The sequence below is a fragment of the Neopelma chrysocephalum genome, unplaced genomic scaffold, assembly GCF_003984885.1.
Source record: "Neopelma chrysocephalum unplaced genomic scaffold, ASM398488v2 Primary Assembly neopelma1_25, whole genome shotgun sequence".
Taxonomy (NCBI): domain Eukaryota; kingdom Metazoa; phylum Chordata; class Aves; order Passeriformes; family Pipridae; genus Neopelma; species Neopelma chrysocephalum.
The window spans coordinates 3,658,870-3,682,345 of NW_020897694.1; the positions used below are offsets into that span (position 1 = coordinate 3,658,870).

The following is a 23,476-nucleotide window of genomic DNA, read 5'->3' on the forward strand; positions in this document are numbered from 1 at the left end:
TGTGTGTGTGTGTGTGTGTGTGTGTGTGTGTGTGTGTGTGTGTGTGTAAGGGCTGGGCCTAGGCCTGCAAGTATGTGATAAGGCCTGCCTTACTCAGATATTTTGCCTGGGAGGCAAAACCAAACTATATGAATGCACAAGGCTCCATGTGAGCTCTCTCCTCTCTTCCAGCCTGCACCATGTGAACCATCAAATCTTTGCAATAACTATTTTTCTCTCCTCTCTCTCCTTCTCTCTTTCTTCTTTCTTTCTTTACTCTTTTTTCTTCTTTTACTCTTTTTCTCCTGTGGGTAACTTAAAACCAATGAATTGTGTTTTACTAAAGCTGGTATATTGATTGTCTGTAGTGTGTGTTTTTGTGTCTCTGTACCGGGTGTTTTAGTAGATGCTTTTCTTCAGTTATGTTACCTGCTATATGTAAAACCTTTTACCAAGGTAAAGGTTACCTTATTTCTCTCACTTAATTAAAAGAAATTATCTTAGAGATGGCATAGTAGTGTTTTCTCTGGACGTGAACTCTAGGCAATAACGATCCAAAAGACTTGTTAAAAGTCTTAAATAAATGTAACTGCTCTGAGCAGCTTGTAACTTAAAATCCAGAGTGTAACAAGTGTAAAAGAAATTCTGCACACAGTTACCACTACACTCATTGGTACGGTAGCAGGTCAGCAGCATTAGCATATCCCTTTCTTCCTCTTTTTCTTACCCCTGTCCTCTCCCTCTCCTCTCCCTCTCTTCTTCTCCCCTCCCCATTCCAATATTGGCAATGCCCACTGTTTTCATTGAAAGAAAATGTCCACTGAAAAACAATGTCCACTGTTTTCATGGCTGAAAGACCATGATCCAGTTAAAATGGCCAATTTTGAAGAAAAATAACCAAAAACCCCAACCAACCAAAAAGAATAGTTTTCTTTTGGATTAGTGAATGGTGGATCCAACAAGCACCCAGACTGCAACAAGGAAAGGCGGAGGACCAAGGCTCACCGTTTTGTCGTCAATGAGATATTAGATTAGCTCAGCAGCTCATAGAAAAACAAGATTAGGTGCTTTCCTCCAGACCAGTGAAATCTTTGGCTTTTCATTTTGACAGGTAGCTTACTTTGTGGAACTAATTAAGCCTGACTGGTATTCTTACTCAAATTAGCAAGATGATCACTTTTTACTGAGGATATCTGCTAAACAGCTTCACAGCCTTCTCACAATAAGGTCACTTTCTTCCGTCAGATCTATAAAGACAAGTAAGCTCTTCCACATTCACTAGAAGAAGCCTAGAGAATGTCAGGTGTTGTAACAGAAAACTTTTATAACATAATTTTCTTGCAACATAGAGAGTGAAGACTTAAATGGCTTGAATGTTTCTGTTTAAATACAGTTAAAGTTGCTTGGATGCTCATACCCACATCACTTCAGCTAATTATCCAATGAAGACATAGCCATACCTAATCTATTTTAAATAATACTAACATTAATATAGCAGTAAGTGTAAATAAAAGTAATTAGCTTCACGATCCAGTTGCTTAAACTTGTTCTCTTTCAACTTTGCTGAACTATTTAACCCTTCCACTCCTCCCAAAGTAATCAAAGGAAAGTAAACAAGGATGAGGAATGTGTGTTTTATCTTTTCCCTTCTACTAGTTTGTAGGATGGATTTGCCATACAGAGAAAAAGTAGTGCATCCCACAAAGCGGTACACATTAAATGAATAATTTTGGTTCATACAACCCTTCCCAGAAGCTTACTGTTACATCTAGGTATTTTTTCCAAAAGGGATGTAAAGGTACAATTGTATTTCAAAAGCAAGCATTTAATATGGGTTGCAAGCAGTCACAGTATGACTTTGTCTTAGAGACCTATGGAAAAGTTAATATATCAGTTATAAAGAACTTGCCTGCTACAGCTGCAATTGTTTAAGAAGGAATTACTCCTCATCCACTAAACACCTCACATATTACCCTCATATGTGAAGCAGTCTTTGAGAGTTTAATTTATTCTAACGAACTACAGGAATCAACTTGTATGCCCTTATGGTTGTTGAATCTAAACTAATAGCTCAGACTTTTCTGATAGCTGATAAAGAGATTGAAGCATTTACATGTAATGATTCAGATGGAAAGAATCACCTTCTAGAGGTGCCTCTCCTTCTCTTCAATGTCTGTATAGGAGTCCTGGGCTTTTTGGTTTTGCACTGTAGTAGAATTAGATGGAATAAAAGTGGGTATGTTTCTGGGTTCATTCTTAGTTCAGTTCAGTATAAGTAAATTGAGTTTGCCTAAATGACTTGCGTTGCTTCCTTAAAACAATCTGGTTTATTTGGCCTGAAATGGGCCGGCGGTAGTCATGAATCCAGTTATCACATCTCAAGTGAGGAATGATAACTAACAGCAATGGAGCTGTCATCTACTGAACAGCTCCAGCTGTTCTGTAAACCAGCATCTGGCTATATCCCAAAAAGTTAAAAAAGCAATCAAGACACATTCTAAGTTCTTCTTTTAATCAGTTATTTTTGGGCATTATTTTTGTTAGATGTAATAACATATAATGTAAAAAGGTGTTACTTTTCTAAGATGTTTAATATTTAGTACATAAGCTTAAAAGTCTAAGAAATCAAAATTAAATACGCATAGTTCAGTGTAACTGGCTTGTACAGCCCTATGTATTTCTGTAAAAATAGACTACATCTTATACTTAAAAATATTTTATTTGCAACATATTTCTTTGCAACAATTTATTTTAAAATAACTCCTTAGTAATTTCTCCAGTAATATTTTTTGCCTAAATCTTCTGTAACAGTAACTAAAAAGAGGGGAACCCCCCCAAACAACTCATGTTAATATTTGCTCAGACAGGTATGCGTAAAGTTTCTGAAGATTGTCCACTTTTGTGAGAAACATAATTGGTAGAAAGGTGGCTCTCTAAATTGAAGATTTAAAGAAATCTAAAGATCAGAGGGCAAAATGCTGTTTGGTGGCAGAAATTTGGGTATTATATCTTTTAAACTGCACAGGAGGCCAGATCAGAGAACCGATATGCTGGGAAAGGTTGGGAAAGAGTGGTGTAAAATACACACCAATGAAATATAAACTGCATATCTCAGTGGGTCCTATGGCTCCTCTGTGGTTCCTATGGACGTCTAGGGATCTCACTGGTGTTTCTGTACAAGGTAATAAGGATGAGAAAGGAGTAGTGTGTTCAACTCTAGGTCCCCCAGCATTCATCATTCAGCTCTGAGGTCCCCAACATAAGAAGGCAGACCTTAGTGCAGCCTTCCAGTACCTAAAGGGGACCTAGAAGAGAGTAGAAGGGATTTTGACAAGGGCATGGAGAGATAGGAGAAGGGAAGTGGCTTTAAACTTAAAAAGAATAGATTTAGATTAGTTATGAAGAAGAAATTCTTCACTGTGAGGGTGGTGAGGCAGTGGAACAGGTTGCCCAGGGAAGTTGTGAATACCTAATCCCTGGCAGTGTTCAAGGCCAGGTTGGATGGGGCTTTGAACAATCTGGTCTAGTGGAAGTTGTCCCTGCACATGGCAAGGTGGTTGGAACTAGATAATCTTTAAAGGCCCTTCCAATTCAAACTATTCTATGATGCTATGATTCTATGTAAGTTAAATAATTCCCAATTCAAACCCAGAATATCCCAGCTTCAGTGTAGTGTTATCCTTCTGAAATACAATAGTGTTTTCAGTGGATGTCCTGCTCTGCCCTTAGACCATCAACCTGGCATTTTTTTTACAAATGTCACTTGGAAATATGTTCCTCTTGTGACCTCACACTTAGCATTACATGTGCCCCAAAAATCTTCTAACGTGAAGCAAGTGAGCTACTGCAAAGTCTAGAGAGGAGTGAGAGGAATGACATTTTAAGGGGCAAGCAATTTTTTGCAACAAAGTCTAAAGGTGACAAAAGCATCTGGGCCAGAGTTAAAGAGCGTGCTTTGAGAAGTCTAGATGTATTTTTCTAGGATTTACAATTGATCAATGGTGGGTCGAGAGAAGAGAAAAAAGCCACTGAAATATCATCACCTAAATATTCATTGGAACACTCGTTTCTTGGTATGATAATATATTGAAGCAATTCATATGTGACCTTTCCCCAAAAAAGGCCATGCTCTTTAAAATCTAAAGCTGAATATGCACTAAAAAAAGTTGTACTGCTTCACTATTTTCTCCTGAGAGATAGGCCAAATCTGTAGTGGAAAAAAATCTGTTTCACCTAGATAATTATCTCCAGTTCTGGTGACACTGCATAAATGTACTGCAAGACATCAGTCTTTTGAAGATACTCAATACTTATACAAAACTAATACAAAGGCATGCTTTCCTCATTTGAAGAAGAAGGGAATATTAGAGCATATTCAAGATTTTTTTTCAGAAGAACTATCAACACACTATCAAGAGCTACTAAAACCTGATTTTTAACTAGCATTTTTGCCTTTGGAGTTCATGATGTCAGTTTTTTTGAGAACTACCAGGGCTTGGAAGGCTGACGAGACTGGAAAATTGACTCATCAATTCCTTAACGTATGAGTAAGCTTTAGAAAAGCATAGATAGGTTTACAAATAGGCCTAAGAAATAGCTGCGCTCTGCAATTCATTCAAATGAAAGCTAGTCTCTGTCCAGACAGGTCTCAGGACTGCCTACAGGTCATTGATGTTGTGACTGAGCATACTGTCCCACCAGCAAAGTAGCAGGTATTAGCCCCAGAGCAATATAATAGCTGGTGCAATGGCCACTCATTTATGGACTTTATGTTCTTTTTCAGAATCAAACTTCTTTAGAATTGTTTTTCAATACTACAAGTAGCCGAGCCCATGTAATGTTCTAGTTCCCAGTTTCACAAGCCTCATTTGAATGTCATCACCCTCCCAAATGAGAACAGTAATAACCTTGTTTCGCTTACCAACCTGCCAAGCTAATGACAAATGGAACATTCAGCAAAGTAAAAAATCCATAGCAGTATTAGCCCAGATAATATGACTTCATGAGGACCTATTATATCTCACTATGGCCTCAATATGTTGTGAAATCCATACCTAATATATATGTACAATAAGAAATACAAGTGTGAGATTAATCTCATCTAAGTTTAACCATCAAAAACTTAATTACCAAGCTTAGTAAGTTGATGCCTCTCTTTAGAGAATACAGAGAGAGAAGCACCACTATTGAAAACAACATGACCAAAGCTATTTCCTACAAAATGCGCATTTAGATGTTCAAGAGAACCTGTAGGTGTTTGTAATTAGGAGAGATAAAAATCTTTTCTTTCATGTGGTCATATATCATTCTAAAGAGGAGATAAAAAGCTGTCAGTCTACAGCACTCATAACACTTGTTTAACAATATAAACAACCTAAGGTGACTAGCTTAGACTCAATGACATGCCTGACACAGTATGGCCTAAAAGTTCTTTCTTCAATGATTCCAGAATCATGGAATAATAGAATAGTTTGAATTTGAAGGTACCTTTAAAAGTCATCTCATCCTGGCAATGAGCTGGGAGACATCTTCTACTAGAACAGGTTGCTCGAAGCCCCATCCAGTCTGACCTTGCATGTTTCCAGGGTTGAAGCACCTACCACTTCTCAGGGCAACCTGTCCCAGTGTTTCACTACCTTCATTGTAAAAAATTTCTTCCTTCTGTTGGTCTGAATCTACCCTCTTTTAGTTTAAAACCATTACTCCTTATTCTATCATAACAGACCCTGCTAAAAAGTCTGTTCCCATCTTTCTTATAAGCCTCCTTCAAGTACTAGAGTGTTGCAATAAGGCTTTCCCAGAGCCTTCTCTTCTCCAAGGTGAACAACCTCAACTCTCTCAGCTTTTTATCACAGAAGAGGTGTTCCAGTCTTCTGATAGTCTTTATCACCCTCCTCCGGACCTGCTGTTGGTGTCTTTCCCGTACTGAGGACCCCAGATCTGGGTGCAGTACTCCAGCTTGGGTCTCACCAGAGCAGAGGGAGAGAATGAATTCCCGCTACGTGTTGGCCATGCTTCTTTTGTTACAGCCCAGGATATAGTCGGCTTTCAGGACTGCGAGCGTATTTTGCCAGTTCATGTTCTGTTTTTCAACCACCAGCACACCCAAGTCTTTCTCAGAAGGGCTGATCTCAACCCATTCATCCTACAGACTTTAATGATAGTAGGGATTTCCCTGACCCAGGCAGGACCTTGAACTTGGCCTTGTTGAACCTCATGAAGTTCCCATGGCCCCACTTCTCAACCTTATCCAGGTCCCTCTGGATGGCATCTTGTCCCTCAGGCATGTCAACCACACCCCTCATAGAACAATTAAGATTGGAAAAGACCTCTAAGATCATCTAGTCCAACCGTTAACCTAGCCCCACTGTGTTCATCACTAAACCATGTCCCCAGGTGCCACATCCACACACCTTTTGAACACTTACAGGGATGGCAATTCCATCACTTCTCTGGGCAGCCTTTTCCAATGCCTGACTGTGGCAGTGATATAAACAAGACCCTTCTGGGATGATGGAAAATGGACCCTTCTGGGATGATGGAAAATGGAAAATCCTTTATTAATGGCTGAACAAGTTCTTATATTCGAAAAAGGCATGATAACACAACATGGGGGGGGCCAGCGCAGCCCTATCAAATCATTTTAAAGCTTCTTCCCAGGACACTTCTAATTGGTCATCTTTTCATGGGCTTCCATCAGAACTTCAACTCCCAGTGTACACCATGACCATTACACAACAAGCATCCTGTATTAACTTGCTTGTAACCCCACACCTGACCACCCTTTCAGTAAAGAATTTTTCCCTAAGATCTAATCTCCCTCAGCTTGGAGTCACCTGCAAATTTTCTGAGGGTGCACTCAGTCCCACTGTCTCTGTCACTGATGAAGATATTAAAAAATAGTGGCCCTAGTATGGACCTCTGAAGGACACCACTCATAGCTGATTTTCATCTGGACATTGAGCTGTTGACTGTCTAAGTACAAACATCCAACCAATTCCTTGCCCACTAAACAGTCCATCAAATCCATACGTCAACAATCTAGAGAGAGGATGCTACAGGGGATTGTGACAAAGACCCTACAGAAGTCCAGATAAATGACATCCATAGCCCTTCCCTTGTCCACTGATGTAGTCACTCCATTGTAGAAGACCATGAGGCTGGTCAGACAGGACTTGCCTTTGATGAAGCCGTGGTGGCTGTCTTGAATCATCTGCCTGTCCTCCATGTGCTTTAGCATGGGTTCTAGGAGGATCTGTTCCATGATCTTCCCAGGCATAGGGGTGAGGCCGACACATCAGTAGTTCCCAGGGCCCTCCTTTCTACCCTTTATAAAAATGGGTATGTTTCCCTCTTTCCACTCAACAGGGACTTCACCTGACTGACATGACTTTTCAAATACAGCAGAGAGTTGCTTGGCAATTGCATCAGCCAATTCCCTTGAGGCTCTGGGATACAGCTCATCGGATCCCATAGACTTACGTAGGTTCAGGTTTGTCAGATGTTGTCAAACTTTCTCATCCTTTTTGCCTTATCTTTTCAACCAGATCCGGATCTGGATGAGAAAGGGTGTCAACCCTGATCTTCTTCTACAGAGGGGAGGACTCTGCTCCCCCAGTCCCTATCCTGCTGTCCATCCACTTGAGAGGTGTGGGTAGAGAGGTTGCTAATGAAGGCTGAGGCAAAGAACAAAGAGTAATAGTGAATGAGGTAACATTAGACTGGTGGCCTGTCACTAGTGGACTTCTCTAGGGCTCCATCCTAGGCTCTGTACTCTTCAACATCTTCATAAACTGCTAGGACACAGGACTGGAGGGGATACGAAGCAAATTTGCAGACATCACAAAACTGGGAGGAGCTGTTGACTCCCTTGAAGGCAGGGAGGCCCTGCAGAGAGACCTCGACAAATTAGAGGACTGGGAAATTACCAATCATATGAAATTCAAGTAGGGAAAGTGCCGGATACTGCACCTGAAATGGAACAACCTCAGATGTGTGTACAGACTGGGGAACGAGATGCTGACGGGCAGTGCCACAGAAAGGGACCTGGAGGTCCTGGTCAGTGGCAAGTTGAATATGAGTCAGAAGTGCCCTGGCAGCCAGGAGGGCCAACCATGTCCTGGGGGGCATCAGGCAAAGCATCACCAGGCAGTCAAGGGGGTGGTTGTCCCACTCTGCTCTGCATTGGTGCAGCCTCATGTTGAATATTGTGTGCAGTTTTGGGCACCACAATATAAGAAAGATATTAAGCTGCTAGAGAGCATCCAAAAGAGGGCAATGAAGATCATGAAGGGCCTTGAGGGGAAGCTGTATGAGGAGCAGCTGAGGTCACTTGGTCTGTTCAGCCTGGAGGAGCCTGAGGGGAGACCCCATTGCAATCTACAACTTCCTCATAAGGTGAAGAGAAGGGTCAGGCACTGATCTCTTCTCTGTGGTGACCAGTGACAGGACCCAAAGAAACGGCCTGAAATTGTGTCAGGGGAGGTTTAGATTGGATGTTAGGAAAAGGTTCTTCACCCAGGTGGCTGGGTGCTGGAACAGGCTAGGGAAGTGGTCACAGCACTAAGCCTGCCAGTTACCTAGGCAGCCTCATCTCCTCGGATGGTAAGATTGACGGAGAGATAGACAACAGGTTAGCAAAGGCATATAATGCTTTCAGAAAGCTTCATAAAAGAGTTTGGTGAAATAAACACCTGAAGAAAAGTACAAAGATCAGTGTTTACAGAGCCATAGTGCTGTCTACTCTCTTATACGGATCTGAATCATGGGTCATCTACCGCCACCACCTGCGTCTCCTAGAACACTTCCATCAACGCTGCCTCCGTACAATCCTAAACATCCACTGGTCAGATTATGTGACCAATACATCTGTTCTAGAACAAGCAGCAGTCACAAGTATTGAGGCCATGTTACTGAGAACACAGCTGCGTTGGGCAGGGCACGTGTCCAGGATGAAGGACCACCGCCTCCCTAAGATCCTGCTTTATGGTGAACTTGCCACTGGCTGCCGCAAGAGAGGAGCCCCGAAGAAAAGATACAAGGACTCCTTGAAACAAAATCTCAGCCTTGGGCATATTGACCACCATAACTGGTCTACTCTGGCCTCAAATCGGCAGGCCTGGAGACACACCATCTATAACGCTGCTGTTTCCTTTGAGAACGCATGCAGGATCACTCTCGAGGAGAAAAGACAGCACAGAAAGAATCGTGTCTTGCAGAATATACCATCTAAGAAGTCTTTCTGCTGTGCCTTTTGCAACCGGACATGCCTATCTCATATTGGCCTTTTTAACCACCAACGCGCGTGCAACAAACGTGGGTAGAGCCCTTCCCAAATCTTCATTAGCGAAGCCTAGCCATGAAGCCTGCCAGATTTCAAGAAGCATTTGGACAATAGTCTCAGACACAGAGGGGATAGTCCTGTGCAGATCTAGGAGCTGGAATCAATGATCTTTGTAGATCCCTTCCAACTCAGCATATTCTGTGATTCTGTGAAAGAAGGTGTTTGGAACCTAAGCCTTCTCCTTGCCTGAGCAGCTGGAATTTTACTTTCCCAAAATTCAGTCCTGACTTAATTCTTTAACTGACCCATATCTCTCAGGACTACAAACTACACTAGTGTACGATCACCACAGCCCAGACTGCCTCCAATCTTGATGTCATCAATTAGCTCACTTGCACTGGTGATGAACAGGTTCACTATAGAGTTGTCTATCACTTGTCTTCAAAAGTTACCCTCAATGCACTCCATGAGTCTCCTGATTTCCAGCAGCTCTCTGCACTACAGAAGTTTTAAATGTTCCTCAGTCTGGACAAAATCATTCTGGAAATCTCATAGTTTTGCCTGCAATGTAAACTTTCAGATAGATCTTCTGTGGAACTTACAAATCAATTTGCCTTTTGCATTCTCTCATAATGCTGGTTTTCTGATGCTTGAGAAACCCACCTTTGTCAACTCAGTATCTGAGAAGGATTAATTGCTTTTTAACAAAACAACACTCATTTTCCTCACTCTAAAATTCTTTTTAACTCTTACCAGATTTCCTTCTATGTTTCATGAGAAAAAAAATTGAGTCGTCCAAGTTGTGAAGTTATCTTCATATCTCAAAATTTGTAATAGATCATTTACTACCTTCTGAAACATTTCCAGGGCATTCATGACTCACAAAGGTATTCATTGGGTCTGAAACCTCTGTGAGTGTCTCAAAAGTAGTTCTTGCTTTATCTGCCAGTGTTAGTTTCATGTGGTGACATCCAAATGCTGGAACCAAACTACTGAAAGATTTTTCTCCTGACACTTTAATGAGTTAATCAGCTAAATATGGAAATGGGTAGCTGCCTTCTATTGGCTGAAGTTTTCTGTAGTCAACAGAATCATTTACTTACCATTATATTTATTATTTTTTTCAAATTGTGATTAAGATGTTCAAATAATATGCATATGGTTTATCTACACCAGCTTTCAGAATGTGATTAATTATCTTTTTACCATTGTCTTGTGTAGTAAGAAGTTGTTCCGTGGAAACACTCTGGGACCACATTCCAGCCTTACATCCAGCAATAATTTTCTTAATCTTATTTTTGGGGAACAGCATAGTAATCAAGGGCTAAATCAATGGCTCTGATGTCTGCTTTTTGCTACACATAGGTGTTTTTCTCTAATACTGCCTTCAAATACCTAACAGACTAGAATCTTAAAATCATTTATAATGTTGGACACTATTCTATGATCTTATTTCTGCTTACTCATTTGCCCTATGCATTCATAATGGTGGCTCTTACCTAGAATTCTAGTTTTAGTCTAGATTGAAATAGAAGTCCAAAATAGAATTTCTGTCTTCAAACAATTTGGAAAGTTCGTTTTGACTGTGCCTTTCCTAGACATTATGCTTAGCTGAAAGAAGAGTAATTCATTACATTCACATAGTAGCTCTAGGAGGTATCTTCATCACTGCAAGAATCTAAGTTTCCTCATACCCATTCATTAGCACTATCTGAATATTTTTCAAGATTGCCTATTTCCTTATCATAACACAGGTTTTAAAAATATTTTTCAACTAAATTCTCTCTCAACATATAAAAAATATAATTTAGCATAAGGAATAGCCATTAATATGCAAAAATCCCATATTCTGCATGAGATGGATTTTTTCTGTTGTCTATACTACCTGGGTGATGATGAGCAGTAGCCTACATATTTTCTCCAGTATATACTGGAGAAAATGCTTTCTTTCTGTCAGCACAGCTTATTATTTATAGGGCAAAGTTTGTTCACAACACGAGTTCAGTGTCACTAGGCTTTTCCAGTGTCAGTGTCCTCAAGCATGTAAATGATACTGAGAATTTCCCTTAATTATCAATTGTATTAGTAACTTCTAATTTCTTTCTGACTTCTGGCTTTCATATGACTTAGAAATTGGCTCTTCAGCAGCCTTTGCCTCCACTTCATTTGCAAATGCCATCTGACTTAGGGTAGTTTAGGCACTGAAAGTGGTCTAGCCACAGCAGTGTAGGACTCCACAGGCTAATTTCTTTTTATTTCCTTCTCACCGAGAAGCTTGTTTACAGCTAGTCGGTGTATGTCTTTATTGTGTCTCAACACAGAAATACTATTTGGCCTATTCCTTTAAAAATCTATTAGGACAAAAGGCAATGACACTAAGGACTGTGGAATTAGTGCTACTATGAAATAGAGAATAAAATTGAAAATATAACTTTGAGGATACTACTGTTTATCTTACTCCAGTAAATTTAGACAGGTAAGTTTCTTGTTAGAAGAAAACAATTCTTAGTGTGTCTCTGGTGTTTTCATGTCATGTGTGGCTTGCCTGGAAGGGACAGAATGAAATGCAAGTGCTTCTTTTATTTACTTTGTCTTAGGGAAAATCAGAGACCTGATTAAAGAGGAGTAAGAGAAGGAAAGTCTCTCTGGGCTCTGTTCTGCAACATAACATCTCAGTGGTTGCTGGAATCACAAGCTCTTTGGGTCTTTCACACTGGTAGTTATAAATCTTCTTCTTTAGACCCAGGAGCCTAGTGTAAAATCCAAGGAGCTTAGAAATGTTACCTTAATGCTATTCCCTTAACTGTGCTGAGAGGAAAATGAACTTGCTTACCCTGTTTATTGCAAGCCATATTCTGAAACCTTCAGTTACCTCTGGCAGTCACGTAATTGAGCCAATTTCTGTGATTGTTCATTATTTAGCCCTACATTCAGAGCTGGCGAGAGACAGCATTTAAAATATATCAGATGCTCGACAACCATAAAATATTCCATTAAAAAAAAATCCTAGTCCATACTAAAAGTTTTGATGTTGAGTCTAGCACTTGTAGTTCAGACTGATTGAAGCACATAGAAAGGAAAATAAAGTGTAAGTTATCTGTATTTCACATAGAAAACATTTACTTTTTATAATGAAAATAATAGTGTGGAGGAGCATGCTAATTTTATCCTGTTGTAATCACATAACATATGTAGTAGGAAGGATGTTTGTGCAATGGAATGACTGTGTATTCATCCTTAAATATATTGCAGCTTGAAGTATCCATAGATGGCATAGATCTTTCCCCAGGAGCTGGAGTCTCATCTGTGGCTGCACAAAACCTTAGCTTTATGCATCAGAATTTTCTAACTGCCTAACAAGGGGGATTAAAAAAAAAAAAGAAGCAGTTTGCCTACTGAGAGATTCATACTTTCTTGATATGTTGGATAATAGGTAGTGATAATTTAATTGAATGTTGTAAAATACTTAATCTCAAATAGATTTTTACTAGAACAATAGTACAAAAATCTGTGTCTTTCTAAGAAATGACCTCATAGATACCCTTGATTCTTTTTGGAAAAATATTTTGTTTTGCTGTGGTGGTTCCAAACCAGTGGGGAATTTAACTCCAAACAAACTGCTCCCCTTCCTCCCACTCCCTCCAGTGAGAGGGGGATAATGGTAGACATTATGGGTTGAGATAACTATTTATTGAAAACAAACAGCAATAGAATAAGAAAGACACAGTAACAGGAGCAATATTTATAACAAAAGTTTACGAAAAGAGGGTGATTTACACCACCTTGATTCAGTTCCGTGTGGCTGCCGAGTCAAAGCAAGATGGCGGACATTCCACAGCTAGCAGTGACATGCAGTTGTTCCTGAGACAAAGAAAAGGTGGTGGATGCTCTCCACAGCTAGTGCCACATGGTGTCCCGAGACAAAGACAAGACGGCAGACACTCTCTGCAGCTGGTGTCTCCCATCCCCTAGCCCAAGACAACAAAAAACAGTCACAAACAAACCCCCCAAAAGCTGGATCATCTGCATTGAGCAGTACTGCCCTGCTCTGCTTGGGTTTGATTCCATGCTGTGCCACCTAGCTCTGCTCAGGTTTGACTTTCTTCCACACTGCCAGCTCCCCTCAGCTGTGTTCACTGCTTTGGAGTCACCTCCACAACTCTGCCTGCTCCATTCCTGGACTGCACTGCTCAGCTTAGTCTTGGCTCGCCTCGGCGGTGTTCGATGATATCAGCTAGATCTTTGAGGATCCTTGGATGAATCCCATCAGGCCCAATAGGTTTGTAAGTATCCAGCTGAAGCAGCAGATCCTGCACAATTTCAGCATTGACAGGGAGTCGATCGTTCTTGCAGTCACAGTCCTCCAGCTCAAGGCACTGAGACTTGACAGTAATTGGCTGGGCTTGGCTGGGCTCAGCTCACTGCCGCTTCACTTCCCACAGCTGCTTCCAGCACCAGTGCTGCGGCATGCGCACTCTGATGGGCTCAGCTGCGTTCACTGCTTGGAGTTGTGTTCTTCCCTAGGGATGGGAAGGGACAGACAGCAGCGGGAGAGGGACAGAGGCCTCAGCCCTGGTCTCCTGCCGCTGTCCGAAGGGGGGAGGGGAACGGGGCCGCGACACAGCACGGATCCGGGACACAAAGGTGGGATGCAGGTAGAGTCTTTATTCCAGCGCGCACGAGGTTTTTTATCAGCTCCGGAGGGAAAGGGCCAGAACATAGGGTGGAGCAGGAGACAGACAGGCGAGGGGACAAACCAGGATAGGGACACGGGCAAAAGGGGGAGGAGCGCAGGAGGAACCAGGGGAGGAAAGGGTAAATGGGGGCTGTCTCCTGCTGCAGCTTCTCCAGCCAATTGGCAGAGAAACAGAGGAGCAGGGAGGTGAACAAGCCGGGACATGCCCGGAAGATACAAATTCTGGGGAAACATACAATGTATATGCATAACAACTATGAAATCTGCATCATAAAGTCTGTTCAATCGCTGTACATATTTTTCCATTTCTGGAATCATTCCCATTCCGATTCTTGGTCCTCGACAGTCTCCAGCTACTTTCCCAAGGAAGAAATGGAACAAAATGGTGCACTTCCAGTGTACATTCACCTTTTTCTTCCCTCCAAAACCATGCCCCCCATGATGATGTGGGTGTATAGAACAGAACCTAGCCATGCCGACATGGCTCTAGGCTCCTCCTCCCTGCAACTAGGACATCTGTTTAATCTGCTAAAGAAGTTAATATGTTTCTAATATCCTAAAATTTAACTTTTAATCAAAGAATGTGTAGAACTCTTTTTAGTGTGATCTTTTTAACTTGGAAGTCACCAGGATAGAAATGGTTGCAAACCTACTAAGACATAAAACTTTTGTTTCTCATTTTGTCCTTCAAAAATTTGTAATCTAGTTTGTCTACAGTACAGATGGTAGGAAACATTCTATTTCCTCAAATCTCTCCCTAATCTAAGAGAAAAAATTGGTAGGAAATTCCAAGTAGTCATACTAAAAGACAGAAAGATACTAACATTATAATGTCTGTTGTTAAACTCCATGTTCATACAGATTCTATTGCTAGGATAAGAAAATGGTAACACTGGTCTTCTGATAATGATCACGTAACAAGATCTAGTCTGATGTTCATAAGTACTGATAACTAGCTTTTTTCCTTTTTATCCTTTAATAATTTTTTTTTTACACATAATAAGAATGTACATGTTTCAGAAAAGTTTAATTTTAGTTTAAGGAACTGAGGTAGAACAGCTGACTCATCAATGACTGTAATAATTTTTTTTCTGCAATAATAGGGTCAAAATACAAGATGTGACTGAACCAGCTTTCTTGTTCATTCATGGTAGTCGTCAGCTTAGTAATGATAATAATAATAGTAAAGGCAGATTGAGGGTAGTTCATTAAGTAGCTACGGCTTCAGAGTCAGCATCAGAATGTGAATCCTGTGCTCATGAAAGCTCCTACATAAAGGTGATATAAACTAGTGGCTGTATACACAACATATTACCATGAAGAACCACATAACCATGAAGTGGAATGATTCTCTCATGCTTCTATACCAAATGAAGAGAATTTGCTGCAATGTGTGAAATAACATTTGTGAGTAGGCATCAGTCCTGTTCATGAGTACAATACTTAAATCCCACTGAAATGGTTTTTGTTCAGAGGATAAAATTTATCAACAGTAAACGACTGGAAACTAAATTTTCTAGTATCTTGCTCTTTTATGCAGCATTTTCAATGTGTATAGACATTCATGGGTCAGAATGATTTAGCCATTCAGATTGGCAGCAGTTTATGTGCTATTTGCAAGAAAGTAGATGATTGTAACAAGGTGCAAAGCTTCAAAGTACCTTGCCCAGATGTATTACTTCTATCTCTTTTTCACTATATCCACTCTTACATGTCAGGTATTTCAGTCATTAGAAAGTTCCATTTCAATAAGGTATCTGAAAATCCCATGGTGTGTTCTGTGAAATTTTCATGAGTTAGAGCTCTGTGCCTAGCAAGAAACTTGTATAATTGCAATCTATGTCACCAATAAGATGTTATTATAATAAGCTCAAAAATACTAATTAATCTTATTTTCATCCCATTTTTATTTTGCTATATTCTCTCAGTAATAGAACAGAAAGGTAGAACCATTACTTATTTTCAAGAAACACTTATGAAATACATATGCAGTAGAGAAACTAGCTTTTTTTTAGGAGAAAAATTCATAATCAAATCAAATTCCTCCTCATTTATCATTTACAACTACTAAATGGCTAGTTACCTTTAAAAAATAGAAGGAAAAAATTAAACGATTTTGAATGTATGATATACTATTGTTGCATTTAAACAGAGGAAGGCATAAATAATGGTAACAGAGAAAGAGAACACCAACAATGAGAATTCAAAGTATATTTAGAAATTACATATAGTAATAAAACAAAGAAATTTTATGTTTTACGTTTTTTTCTCAATTTCAATATTAGTGATGTGTGGAAAACATTCCTTCTGCATATGCATGATAATTTTTTCTGAAGGTTAAACTCCATTTCTGGGTACTTCTACGGTGGAATAAAAACATCTGAATGGGGAGTGAAGTGACCAAAGAAATATGTAAACTTTGAATTTCCTCCTGATTTGAACTGGAACTCATGATAGCTGTCATGGGCATTCTCATTCATAGAATGAGAATGCCACGTCAATGAAGACTGAGAGTTATGTAGGAAAATTAAATTAAAATGAAATAAGTGTATCTAACTTTATCTTTGTTATATAGCATATAAAATACACTGGCCTGATGCCTCCATCAGAAAAATTCAGAGTATAGACTACTAACCAATACTGTCAACTCTAAGTACATTTCTGGAGAATAAAACACAAATCCCAAGACAGTTCTAATATCAGCTGAAGATGAAACAGAATAACTTCTTGTATTGGGTCTGGCTGAGCTGGAGTTCATTTCCCCACAGTAGCCCTCACAGTGCAGTGCTTTGCACTAGCAGCTGGAAGGGTGTTGATAACACAGTGGTGTTTTGGCTACTGCTGAGCACAGCACCAACACTGTAACATTCCTTCCTTAGTTGAGGGCAAGATCCTGGGAGGGGACCCAAGCAGGCCAGCTGACCCAAACTGACCAAAGGGATATTCCAGACCATATGACGTCAGCTCAGATATAAAAGCTAAGGCACAGAGCAGGAGGGTGGGCATTCATTGTCTAATGACTGCCTGCTGAGAAACCGTCTGGTGTACCGAAGCCCTCTTCTCGGGAGTGGCTGCTCTGCTCATGGGAAGTAGAGAATAAAACCTGCTATCCTTCGCTTCTGTATGTACAAGCTTCACTTTGCTTTTTTGCTTTAAATAAACTGTCTTATCTCAACCCATGAGTTGTTTTTTGTTTTTTCTTTTCCCTTTTCCACCTTGCTATCTCCCCTGTCCCTCTGGAAAGGGGAGTGATAGAGCAGCTGGGTGGGCACCTGGCATCCAGCCAAGGTCAACTCACCACACTTCTGTTAAGTGCAGCATCCAAAACTAATTTTTTTTGTGTCATTTGCAGAAGGAAAATGTATCAGTTCTATAATTGGACAAGGTCATACCTAATTATTGTGGATCTGTGAACAACTGTTTTAGACTCAAGAAGCCATTCTTTTCTAAGACTGCAGAAGTCAGACTCAAGTTTTGCCAAAAACTTGGTAGGTAAGTACTTACACAATTAAGTAAAGATAAATTTGTAAAAGACAAAAAAACTTGATAATTTTACAACCCCACAAAGGTGTTATTCGTGAGTTTCCTATATATATAAAAATTCCTATAAAGACAGACTTCACTACGTATTAGATGCTTTCAAGTAGATTTTAAATTTTTTCTGCTGCATGAATGTTCAATCTTTTGTATCCTATAGCAAGTGAATAATTGCTCATTAATAACAGGCTAGAAGAACAAAATGTAATTGAGAAGTCCTCTTGTTATGCAGTGTCTAAAAATTATATTTAACATAGAAATTGTTCTGTTGGCAGCTAAAAAGAGACATTAGCTGCCTGAAAGCTCTAATCATGAGAGGAGACCAGCTGAGTACTGTATAAGCAGGAAAAAAAAGATGAACCCTGACAATAAAACTTCAAATATAAATTTAAGATGAGAAGCAGAAAAAAAACAATTGAAAGATAGGAAGTCTTAAGGAAAAAAAAAAGAAAAGAGAGAGAGACAATAAGTGTTCTTGTGAAGAAATCTTAAAGAGGTCTTGATACAGCAGGAATATGTCTTGCCTACAGTTAGTCACAAGAGTATACCCTTTCTATCAAAAGATGTGAACCAAACACAGCAGGTGGTCCATATTAAGGAAAGCTTCATATAAGTAGATCTAAACCTTCCTTGAATATAATAGTTAGAGGCATAAGTAAAAGATATGATTCAAAAGACTGATACATAAGCAGTTACAACACATATATGGGCTAAAGAACATCAACTTTTGTTTAAGCTTTCATTATTTTAGCATACCATAAGCTAAAGCTAGTAGAAAACTTATTTGTATGAATGAAATATCATAGTAACACCATTGCAATTTACTGATGTTAAGTTTTAATAGTAATAATATAAACCTAGTGAATTACCAATGTAAATAATTGAAAATAAGCTTAAAAACAAGAGGTACAAGGCTAAATAATTTGAAATTATTCTCCTTTTAATAAGAATGAGGCCAAGAGAACATTCAAATAACAAAGCATAAATTAAGACTTTCCTTATAACAAGAATGTAAACTCTCATTATTTTCATTTTGAGATTCTCATCACCTTCACTGTGAAAACAAAGCCTAGGAAAGCATCTGTAAATGACCCATCCTGTGTTTTTTTGCACGTCTTCCACAAAAGTACAAGTAAAGAATGCCCATAATGTTTATTTGCTCTTTTTTCTTTTTTTCTTTTTTTTTTTAGCCTTCTTTTTTTTTTCAGCCTATCAATATTTTATTTCTGTTTTGAACAAACAATGATATTGATATCTTCTAAAAAGGATGTTCTGGGACTGTCATGACAATTTTTCAATCTAATTTCAGAATTTAATATATGTTAGATCTACTTTCTCATACTGAAATCTAAATTGGAAGCTAAACTAATATAGATAAATTTAAAAAAATTATTCAATTGACAATATAGATTGACAACAGAAAATGAACAATTAACTTGAAGGAAGATAATACAGTAATTTAAGAGTTATGGAAAGTTCATATCTGAAACAACATTCAGCAGCAAATTAAGCACAACGGCAAAAACTTTGCTACTGAGTGATGAAGGCTACAATTTTCAGTTTGTAACTGATGTAAATATTTAAGCCACATATGGTTCATTTATTTGATTTTGGGGCAGAAATTGTATTAAGTTCTGATCTGGGAATCCTGTTATTCTAATGTTGTTTGTAAAATACAGGTATTCTTCCCAAGAATGCCAAGGCAGTGGAAGATTTAAAAATAAGGTTTATTTCAGATGCATGGACCACTTTTTTTACGATGGTGCATGCACTGGGCCCCAGGGGCAAAAGGCAAAGCCCCTCCTCCTCCAAGGCTTTATTCATCTTCTTTCTCTCCTCCCCCACTCTCTCTGGCCCAAAGAGACCTTGTACATGTTTGCAAACACGTTATCTTTGTGCATAACAGAGAGCAAGGCTGAAAACTTCTCTTGCTATGCGGAGTGGGGGGGAAATATTGAAACAGCTTTTGAGAAAGAGCCATCCATGCAGAAAGCCTTCCTAGCGAATTGAGTTCTAACTTCCCATTACAAATTTTTCTGGAAATGTATCTATTCCTACATGTTGAATGCTAGGTACTGGAGTTGTCAACGAGATGCTAATTAGGTTCTTTTTTTGGCTCATATAAATCTTAACCATATATGAACATTATAGGGAAAGTGGATAGGCTTCACATAGGAAAAGATTGGCATTTCTTATACCTCCCATATACTTATGCAATGAATTTGGCCATATGAAAATTCAACACAAAAGAAACTATGGGGTTTGCGTTTTACAACACAGGATCTGTTTCTCCTAAGATATTTCCAATTAAAAATATAATCCTTAAGACTCATGCATTTATGACGCATAGAAGTAATTGCAACTAAGAAGAGATTCAGGCAGGTAAGTTCTCAAAAGAAAGATAAACTAAAAAATAGAAATAAGGACATCTGTTCTCTTTCACTAGTAAAATTATCTTAATTTATAGGGCATTTTTTTAACAGAGATAATTCCTTCTTGAATTCCAGACATTTGTCCTAGGCAGAGTTGCTATCAACAGAAGGGAAAGAGAGAGAGGAGGAAAGTGGGTTTAATTAGCATTGTCTAGACTTTGTGTAGTAGTGTCCATTGAGAAGGTTTGTCTCTGCCGCAACTAGTTTAGGCCAGAACTTCTAATGATATAACTACGTTCATTTTCCTTTACTCATTCCTTACTATATGATCCACAAAAATAAAATTACAAAATAATGTACATAACAGTGGAACATACTGACTGTTTTTTCTAGGCTCATTCCAGACCCATTTTTAAATATCGTGATTGCCAAGATTCATTAGCAGTAATGATATCAAATTTGGATAACCATATTTCTACTTCATATTTTCATAACTGTAGAAATGTTAAATTTCATATAATGAAGACTTTTTGTAGAAGTTCACATTTTTACTATGGATGTAAATTTCTCTCTTATCTCCCAGGTAGGATTTACTTCATCTAACACTTGCCATGTAGTGTACAGATATCCACGCTGGACGTAGTTATTGAGGTTATTTTTGTAATCATCACAGAGAAACAGATTCTTGTACTGCAATTCATTCCATCGTGAGAGAAAATAAGTACCTGTTTATCTTCATTAAAGGTCTTCATGTAGCTAACAGAGATGCAGAATATGTAAAAATGGTATGAATTCTATATATACCTTTTCATATGGACATGCCCAGGCTAGAGTGGAAGATTAGACTTATTGTATTTCTTACAGCGTGTGGAGAGCAGCTGAGACCCTGGGTATGTTGCTGACAGATTGGAAACAAAACAGCTGTACTGAAAATTTTATTTTTCTCTGACAGAAGAGTGAAATTAAATTTGCTTCATATATTTGATATTAGGGAAATAATTTAAATGTTCAGATAATATTTTAAAACATTTCAATAAATACCAGTTTTGCATCCTAAAATTAAGAGTATTTCCTTGGTGCTAGTGACCCTAATAATTTTTATTTGGGTGAGAACCTGGTTCCATGAAGACAAATACATATATTGTTATATGTCAACTTTTAACAGCCTTATTTTCTGGACACCATTTACTGCACCTGATAATAAACAGCATAAATAAGCAGTAAAAATTTCCAACCAGGAGAGAAAGATGAGGAAAAATAAAATGTTTATAAAATGTTTTAAGTCAGATGAAATAACATTCTTGTAGTCTTGAGTGCATTTCCATCATGGTAGTCATTTATTTGAATGTTAATGCATAAATATATAAAGCTAAAAAGCTTTAGGCATCCTGAGTATGCTTAAACAAACCAAATCTAAACAAACAGTATAGCTTACACTAAGTTTAATATATGAGGTGAAAGTGTTGTGAAATATAGAAATCAAATCTCCTTGCTTGGGGCAATGCAGATCTCTTTTCCATTGGCTTATATGGGCAGCAGTTGGAATCTAGCTTAGATTGAGGAATATACCTTAGAAAGTCACCTTTAAAGTTCTTTTATGAAATACTGTCAGTTTTCTCCTTTAAAGGTTACTGATGAAGTATTATTTTCCGTTATGATGAGACATGATACTCATCTGTATTGTGACTTTTCCAATTTTGTTGCATAGATCCAGAATGATCCATTTACTGTATATTTATATATAATTTAATCATATTCTGAAAAAAAAAGAACAAAGGCTTAGAAAATGTGCAACTGCTCACTGTAATTTTTTCAATTTATATTTTTTCCCTTTTGTGGTGACAAGTCAATATGCAGAAATAGGATTGATACAGCATATATATTTTTTTACCACTCCTACTGCATACAGTAGTCTACAAAATATTTATTTCAAACTTTGGCCCTGGAAGTGCAAATACCTATGAAAAAATAAGAAAACCTAAAATATGTTTATATCACTTGGTATTTTTGATTCAAAAACATACTTCTTCTAATAGACCAACCTTTTCTCTGAGCTACTTTTCCTTTTTCTGCTTCCTCTTGCTGTGATAAATGTGTTCAGCTAGCCTGTCACCTATTTACTTATGCACCGCCTCTTTGTAAGAATGCCCTGATGCTGTTTCAGTGAGCAGGCTTGAAAATAATTAATTGCAAACATCAGAACAAATGAAGTAAAATATCTAATTAAGTCTCTGAAATATCAAAGAATAAGTGTCTGGCTGTCATAGGAGGTTGTTTCAGAGGTTAATAATCAACTAAACAGTGCCAGGGATGGTTCTTCAACACTAAAGCCAACTGACTTTTGATGGACATGCCAAACTTTTGAAATCTCTTATTACTTCCAAAACAGACAAAAAGACAGAGAGGTGGAACAGTCACATCCATTTCTGTGCACACAATGCAACCATCTGGTGAAAAATATGGGAGAGGATGAAGTGGCCTAAGCCAAAACAATACCTAATGCATAAATGGTTGAGAGATGATCAACTATCTCTACATCACAAGTGTTTGTGACTTAATTTGCTAAGACCTATTTAGCTACTCAGAGAAGCCCAGATGACAGTGCCTCTGGAGCAATCAAAAAAAAAAAAAGAAAAAGAAAAATATTATTACATTTACTATTGATTATGTAAGAAGCTCTGGTGATTCAGTGCTTCCATATGTCAAACTAAAATGCTGCTGATAGGAAAAATATAAGGAGATGTTGTATCTCAACAGGTTGCTTGCTTTTGTGTTTACAGAATCCAAAACTCTTATGCTGGAGCAAAGTAGTCCTGTTGTCCACCTTACTGCAGTGCAGCACAGTGTAAATAAAACAGAATATTTTATTTTATAATATCAATATATGTATATATACATATATTTATAATATGAATATAAATATAAAAGTAAAATGAATTATTTATGAGCTCAGTGACAGCATAATCAAGAGAAAAGAAAATCTGATAGCTGTCAGAAAATATTAGACATAGATTTTCCTGGAGTATTTTTTCTTTTGGTTTTTGGTTTTTAGTTTCGGGATTTCTTTTTACTTATCAGCTTTCTATTAAAAAAAGCGCAATTTAGATGAAATTTCAGAATCTACAAAAATGTACCAGTTTTATCAAAACTTTCTGACAGAACTTCAGTGTGGAAATAGTAAATATGTATGTTTCATTGGGAAAATGAAACATTTTGATAGTGATGTTTTGGTTTTCTCTTTATAGTGAAAGAAAAATAGTAAGAGAAGAAATATTTATGCACTTGACATAAAAGAGAAGAATGACCAAGCAAATATGCAAATTTTTTTTGCTTTTGAGGAAAAATGAGGAAATTATGGGAGAAACTAAAAAAGAAGGGAATAAGTTATAAAAAAAAGATGTGATAAGAGTGCAAAATAGAGGACATGAACATTCATGCTCACAGACTGTTTTAGGTCCTATCTGTAAGGGGACGTCAATCAGATTTTCCCATGTGTGAGAATATACGCATGTAAAAACTCATTGTAGATTTTTTTTTTATGTTTGCTGTATTGAGTTTTCAGTGCAGTCATATGTCAAAATGTTTGGGCATCATTAGTACCCATCTGAA

General features: G+C 38.2%; 1 long non-coding RNA gene across 3 annotated transcripts in view; it reads left to right on the forward strand.

The window, feature by feature from the left end:
• The window catches only part of LOC113963348, a 34,011-nt gene that overhangs the window by 9,525 nt on the left and 1,010 nt on the right, over positions 1-23,476 (forward strand). Inside the window, exons 2-3 of one of the 3 annotated variants that reach the window (XR_003532768.1) lie at positions 13,160-13,354; positions 17,311-17,450. This is a non-coding gene — a long non-coding RNA (uncharacterized LOC113963348). Of the gene's footprint in view, positions 1-1,090; positions 1,283-13,159; positions 13,355-17,310; positions 17,451-23,476 lie in introns of all 3 variants that reach the window. The other 2 variants (XR_003532770.1, XR_003532769.1) reach the window with 2 other exon arrangements.